Genomic DNA, 8,168 nt, shown 5'->3' on the forward strand with positions numbered 1-8,168 from the left:
CTCGCATGGCCGCACGGCCATGCACTAGTATTGTTCTATGTTATGTGCTTTGCGCCAGTGTGGTCACGTAAGAGTGTGTTCATGGACCGGGCTGAAATAAGCCCCTAGAAAGCTGGTACCTTCGGCGAGGAGATTGTGTTTGTATGTATTCAGGGACCTGGCTGAAATAAGCCCCTAGAATGCTGGCACCTCCGGCGAGGAGTTTTGTGTGCATGCGTGACCACTGACTGCTCTCTGTTTGGGCAGTTAGCCTGTGCCTCTGTGAAGTCTAACAGGGCACAGTGCTTTGCTTTCACGGCTACTCGGTGAATTAACTGAGTTAGTCCATACCGCCATATAGTGCCGCCGTTTGCTAGCAGCAGGTTCTCCTGCACGGTGGACCCCGGGCTGCGAACGCACCAATAACAATAAAAACATCTATATTTACTCGGTGCATTCCGCTAGCCCTAACAGATGCTAACCTCAGGTCATTAGCAAAACAGAGAGCACGGGTAGGGTGGTAGGCTGAGACCAGGGAGGAGATGTAGGGTGGTGCTGAGTCATGAAGCACTTTGTGGATAAGGGTAATAAGGCTGGGTTCACATTTCGTTAATGGCAATGCGCTGACGGGATCCGTTACATAGCGGCACTAACGCTATGTAACGGATGCGTTAGCACACCCATTAACTGCCATTATGTAGCGCATCGCTAACGTATGTCATAATCGGCATGCGTTAGCGATATGCCGTCATTCTGTGACGGACCCTCGGACGCAGTCTGCAGCGTTTTCAGGTCCATCACCGCTAGCACAGATAGAGCATCTGCGCTAGCGCGATCGCATGAACGCGATCTTTTTCTGCACTTGCTTTAACGCAGTCCATTTAACGTATGCATTGAACGGACTGCACTAACGCAATGTGAACCTAGCCTAAGTTTGTACTGGATTCTGGAGAGGACGGGTAACAGTGTAATGACTGGCACAAGGTAGAGGCATCGGAATAACGGTTGGTGAGGAATGTGATCCTGGCTGCAGCATTCAGGACAGATTGGAGTGGGGAGAGTTTGGTAAGAGGGAGGCCGATTAGTAGAGAGTTACAATAGTCCAGACAAGAAGGAATAAGAGAAACAGTAAAAGTTTTTGCAGAGTCGAAAGTAAGAAAAGGTCAAATTCTAGAAATTCTTTTGAGGTTCAGATAACAAGAGCGAGCCAGTCATCGAATGTGGGGGGTGAATGACAGCTCAGAATCAAGTATGACTTCAAGGCAGCGGGCATGTTGCTTGGGAGTAATGGTGGAACCACACACGGAGATGGCAATGTCAGGCAAAGGTAGGTTAGTAGAGGGTGAAAACACGAGGTGTTCAGTTTTTGACAGGTTCAGTTTCAGATAGAGGGAGGACATGATGTTGCAGACAGCGGTAAGACAATCACTGGTGTTTTCTAAAAAGGAAGGCGTGATATCAAGAGCAGAAGTGTATAATTGGGTGTCATCAGCACAGAGATGGTACTGGAGCCCAAATGTACTGATGTTTGTTCAATAGGGGTTACATAGTTACATAGTTATTAAGGTTGAAGGAAGACTATAAGTCCATCTAGTTCAACCCATAGCCTAACCTAACATGCCCTAACATGTTGATCCAGAGGAAGGCAAAAAAAACCCATGTGGCAAGAGTAAGCTCCACATTGGGGAAAAAAATTCCTTCCCGACTCCACATACGGCAATTAGACTAGTTCCCTGGATAGGGGTGGTATACAAAGAGAAGAGGAGGGGGCCTAGGACTGATCTTTGAGGAACCAACAACTGTAAGGGGAAGATGAGAGGAGGAGGAACCAGCAAAAGATACAGTGAAAGAGCGGTCGGAGAGCTAGGAGGAGAACCTGGAGGGAATGGTATCCTTAAGGCCGATGAAGATGAGCATAGTGAGGAGTTGATGATCCACAGTGTCAAATGCTGTGGAGAGATCCAAGAGAATTAGCATGGAGTAGTGACCATTGGATTTAGCTGTTATTGATTAGAGACTTTAGTGAGGGCAGTTTCAGTAGAGTATACAGAGCGGAAACCATATTGAAGAGGGTCAAGAAGAGAGTTATCTGAGAGATAGCAGATAAGACGGGAGTGGACCAGGCATTTGAGGAGTGTAGAGATGAAGGGAAGATTAGAGACAGGTCTATAATTAGTGGCACAGTTTTGGTCGAGGGATGTTTTTTTAAGTGATGGATGTATGATGGCATGCTTAAATGAGGAGGGAAATATACTGGAAGAGAGAGAGAGGTTGAATATTTTTGTTAGGTGAGAGGTGACAGCAGGGGAAAGGGACTGGAGGAGATGTGACTGAATGGGGTCACTGGTGCAAGTGGTTGGGCGAGAAGATGCAAGGAGCCTGATTACTTCTTCTTCTGTGACTGGTTCAAAGTCAGAGAGTGAGCTAGAGGCAGTGGGGAGGAAGGGCAATGCATGATATGAGGAAATTGGGAGATAATTTCCTGTTGTATATGGTCAATTTTTTCTTTGAAATAATTGGCAAGATCGTCAGCATGGAGATCTGTGGTTGGGGCCTGCACTCTTGGGTTGAGTAGGGAATAAAAAGTGTCAAAGAGACATTTAGTGTTATTGGACAGTGAGGTGATGAGGGTGTTGAAATAGGTTTGTTTGGAGAGGTGAAGGGCAGAGTTGTATGTATTAAGCCTAAACTTATAATGGATGAAATCTTTGGGTAGATTAGATTTTCTCAACAGGCGTTCGGCGCACCTGGAGCACCGCCGCAGGAAATATGTTTGCAGCGTGTGGCACAGTTGTTGCCGTCTGTGCTGAGTTGTTCTATGTATAGGAGGTGCAATTTCATCCAGAGCACTTTGTAGATCCATCCCACATGAAGAACTGGAAGAACACCATGTCCAATCCCTGAAAATCCTGCAACTAGAGAGCACTGCAGATGATCTGAACAGAAGATCTTAGATAAACTATTTACCAGAGATCAACTGCCAAGGCTCAGCAAAGAAACACCACCAGACAGTATGCTAGAAGATGGCAACAGAGCACATACATCAATACCCACCACCACCATAACTCAGAACACCATAACAACATAAGTACGTGCCCCCCTTTGAAAAGAAGACTGGAAGCAAAGATCAAGGTGACACAAAGGGAAGTCAGCCAACTAACAGAAATACAGAAGGGTGTAAAGAATAAGACCAAGCTGGACAAGTACAAAGGCCTGACCCCAACTGAAGCCCTAGAGACTTCTAAACAAAGGCTCACAGCACTTGCTGCAAGTCTAGGGAGATACAGTAGAGAAGCTGAGGCCCAGAAGATCAATGCCCTGTTCCCCAAAGAACCATCAAAGAAACCATCCCAGAAAAACAGCATAAAGGCAGCAACTCCACCAATAGACTGAGCAATACTGGAGGAGACTGAACAATACTGGAGGAACATATGGATCTGAGAAAGAAACACAGTAACCACCTAAGCAAGAACCAGTCACCATTGCAGAAACAGACATCCAGCATCAGGTCAAGAACATAAAGAGCTGGACAGCACCTGGCCCAGACATGAAAAGAGAGGCAAGGTAGTCAAGACTGATGGAGTGGAATTACCAGCAGGGCACATAGCAGATGTACAGACATGCTACAAGTACCTCGGCATCCCACAGGGATACGGTAACCATGATGTGGAGGCAAAGAAAGCAGCAACATGCAAATACCATCAAAGGGGTAAGACAGGTCCTGAAGTGCCAGCTCAATGGGAAGAATAAAATCTGTGCTATCAATACATACGCCCTTCCAGTTGTCAGATACCCTGCTGGCATATTGTGCTGGTCAAAAGAAGAGATGGAATCTGCAAATGTGAAAACACTAAAACTCCTCACAATGTATGGAGGTCTCCAACCTAAGTCTAACACCCAAAGATTGCATAGCAACAGAAAGGAGGGTGGTCGAGGCTTGATAAGCATCCAAGTCACCAACACGGATGAAACAAGGAGCCTCATTGTTACCCAGCCACCAACGCAGCATGGGCTTGGACCTCATGGTAGAGTCCAACATATGCGTGCCTTCTTGCTGCAACATGATTCCCGTATAGTTATGATTAGGAAAACTGCTGACTACTGGGTTGCCACTTTATTAGACCCACATTATAAGTCCAAATTTTGCCAGATGCTTCCTGCCCTTGAAAGGGACCCGCAAATGCTGGTGTATCGAAACACGCTTTTACACAACCTTAAGAGAGCTTTCCACCAGACAGCAGTGAAGCACACAGTTCTCATCACAGCTCTAGACTTCCAACCAACAGCACGCCAATTTGTCAACACCAAAACATTAGCAGCAGTAGCGGTGTTATTGGAAGAAACAATTTCTGTGAGTCCTTTGACAGTTTTTTTAAACCAGCTCATGCACCAGCACAGCAGAGTCCAAGTCTTACATGTGGTGAATGAATGGAGAGGATGGTGCCGGAGTATATAGAACTGAATATCAATACCATCAGGGAGGATTTGGACCCTCTCACGTTTTGGTTTTCCAAAATGTGGCCTGAGCTCGCCTCACACGATTTGCAGGTTTTATCATGCCCGGCAGCCAGTGTTCTCTCAGAATGTGTCTTCAGCGCTGTTGGTGGTGTCCTGATGGATAAGCTCAGCCGGCTGTCCCTTGAAAGTGTAGACTGCTTAACTTTCAGTAAAATGAACAAGTCATGGATCTCCAAGTACTTTTGCATCCCAGTTGCAGACTGTACAGACTAGGTGATATTGTATTTTTTATTGTGATGCACTAATGTCATGTAACAGCACTCTGTGATATTTTAAGTGTGGCTTCTGTGCCTGATGTGGCTGCTGCTGATAACACAAATTTGTGGAAATGTGAACAGTCATGGTTCGTCTACATCTGCTGGGTAGGCTGTTGTGGAAAACGTGTCAGTCCCAATTATACTATTTTATTCTCGTGACAATTATTCCACTTCATTTGTGTCAGGCCCTCACTTTTTAAAATTTGAAAACTCCAGGTTAGGTGTCCATCTGCTGGTTTGGGTCTAGTGGAAAACCTGTCAGTCAATATTATGCTATTTTTACTGTGGTGAAATTGATGCCACTTTTGTGGTCTAAGACCATCATTTGTTTAAAAGTGAACACTCCTGGTTGGGTGTCCATCTGCTGGATTGGGGTAGTGAAAGACCTGCCAGTGCCTATTATGCTATTTTTACTGTGGTGAAATTGATGCCACTTTTGTGGTGTAAGGCCATCATTTGTTTAAATGTGAACACTCCTGGTTGGGTGTCCATCTGCTGGATTGGGTGTAATGGAAGACCTGTTGGTCCCTATTATATTATTTCTACTGTGGTGAAATTGATGCCACTTTTGTGGTGTAAGGACATCATTTGTTTAAATGTGAATTCTCTTTGTTGGGTATCCATCTGCTGGACTGGGTGTAGTGGAAGACCTGTCGGTTGCTATTATACTATCTATACTGTGGTGGAATTGATGCCACTTTGGTATTCTCTGCCAATAATTTTTGGAAATGTGAACTCTCCTGGTTGGGTCTCCTTCATGTGTGTTGCCTGTAGCAGTAGGCCTCTGAGTGAGTAAGGCCTCCACTTCCTTTGACTGAACTACGCATGTTACTATCCTTAAATTTTTCTTACAATGGTAGTCTAGAAAACTGATGTTTGTGCTACCTGAGTGTGGTGCAGCATGAAAGCAGGCAGAGATGTTGCATGTGGTATCAGGGCTCCCAGCGAAGGAAGCCTACACCAATCCCTCTCCCACCTCGTCTTACTGTGACGTTCAATTGAAAGCTGTAAATGCTGTCCCAGACCCTGATACCTCATACCTGTCTGATTTCTGCAGTGCCATGCTACAATTTGTGCTGTGGGTGAATTGAGGCTGCTTTCCTGGTGTCTGGCCCTCATTTGATGTGTTTTGGCAGCATTTGGTGCCATTAAAAGGTGTTGCGCATGCATTTGTTTTGCCTCCCATTGACCTGAATGGCGTTTGCCTATGTTCGGTGAATATTCGATTAATTAATTGGCGAATATTGCAAATTCGGCAATCGTAACCCAAACCGAACATTGAAATATTTGCTCATCTCTAGCCTTAACGTCCATCCAAACCCAATTTGCTCAGGATATCACCTCCTCCTGTTTCTCCAACAAGAACTTAGAATTCTTCTATGTATACCCCTCTTGGGTAATAATTTTTACTTTTTGAAAACTTTGCACATTGTGCAGTGGTAAAACTTGAACTCCCTATCTATACCTCTTGTAATAACTGCAAAGTGTATTATAATGTCCCCATCTTGGCATCTTTTTGCTGGTCTGATATAGACCCCTTGGGGAATTTTTTAAAAACTTTGCACATCGTGCAAATGTGAAACTTGTACTCTCTATCTCTACCTCTTGTAATAACTGGTAAGTGTATTGTGATGTCTCAATCGCAGCGTCTTTCAGCTGGACTGATACAGACCCCTTGGGTAATTTTTGGAAAACTTTGCTCATTGTGCAATGGTGAAACTTGTACTCCCTATCTCTACCTCTTGTAATAACTGTTAAATGTATTGTGAGGTGCCCATCATGGCCTCTTTGAGTGTGTATGATACAGACCCCTTGGGGTAATTTTTGGAAACCTTTGTACATTGTGCAATTGTCAAACTTCTACTGTCAAGCGCTACCTCTTGCAATAACTGCAAAATGTATTGTGATTCCCAGCCACGGTATCTTTCAGCTGGTCTGATAGAGACCCTTTGGGTAATATTTGGAAACCTTTGTACATTATGCAATGGGTAAAATTCTACTCTCAATCTCTGCCTCTTGTAATAACTGCTAAATGTATTATGAGGTCCCCATCACGGCCTCTTTCAACATGTATGATACAGACCCCTTGGGTAATTTTTGGAAACCTTTGTACATGTGCAATGGTCAAATTTCTACTCTCAATCTCTACCTCTTGTTGTCACTACACCTGTAGATAAATTCACAAAGGGGTATGATTTCCAAAATGGGGAAACTTGAGAGAGGGATTCTGCTCTTATAGCCCTTAGTGGCTTTGTACATGGAGTCTGCAAAAAATTCTAGGAAAATCTGCACTCCAGGAGGCAAAGAGCGTTTCGTCCCTCCCGAGTCTCTCCATATGGCTAACTGTACAACCACATATGGGTATTACCACGTTAAGTATAAGTTTTGGGAAAAATTGTGGTGCCATATTTACCCACTTCTTGTTTGAAAATGTAAAATCTGAGGCTAAAGCAAAATTTTGGTGTTAAAAATTTAATTATTTTTTCTTCATTGCCCAATGGTATAAAATTGTGTGATACACTCATGATGTAATTATAATCACTTCACCCCTAGATGAATTCATTGACAGATGTAGTTTGTAAAATGGGGTCACTTATTGGGGGTTCTGTTGTGCTGCCACATCAGGGGCTCTTCCAGTCCTGCAAACCATAACAGTAAAATCTGCACTATAATATGGCGCTCCTTCCCTTCTGAGATTTGCATTGTGCCTGAAAAATACTTCCCAAATATATGTACAGTATTGGCACACTCGCTAAATCATGGAACTCAGTTTGTTGTAAAAAATTCTCCTATTAGCCCTTAGAAAAATTAAAAACTTGGAGCTAAAATAACATTTTAGTGGTTAAAATTTAATTTATTCTTTCTTCACTGCTCAATGGTATAAAATTCTGTGAGGCACATGTGGTGTAAATATGATCACTGCACCCCTAGATGAATTCATTGGGGGTGTAGTTTGTAAAATGGGTTTATATATGGGGTTTCTGCTGTTCTGGCACCTCAGGGGCTCTGTCAATGTGCCATGTCATCCATAAACCATACAAGCAAAATCTGAACTCCAGTATACCACTTCTTCCTTTCTGAGCTTTACACTGCTCAAAAAAATAAATGGAGCACTAAAATCCCACATCCTAGATATCAAAGAATGAAATATTCCTGTTGTAAATCTTTATTCCTTACATAGTGGAATGTGCTGAGAACAATAAAACCTGAAATGATCACAATTAATATCCCACAGAGGTCTGGTGTTGGACTGATGCTCAAAATCAAAGTGGAAAATGAAGTTACAGGCTGATCCAAATTCAGTGGAAATGCCTCAAGACAAGGAAATGATGCTCAGTAGTGTGTGTGGCCTCCACATGCCTGTATGACCTTCCTACAATGCTTGGGCATGCTCCTGATGAGGCGGCGGATGGT

Source organism: Ranitomeya imitator, chromosome 4 (assembly GCF_032444005.1).
Source record: "Ranitomeya imitator isolate aRanImi1 chromosome 4, aRanImi1.pri, whole genome shotgun sequence".
NCBI lineage: Eukaryota > Metazoa > Chordata > Amphibia > Anura > Dendrobatidae > Ranitomeya > Ranitomeya imitator.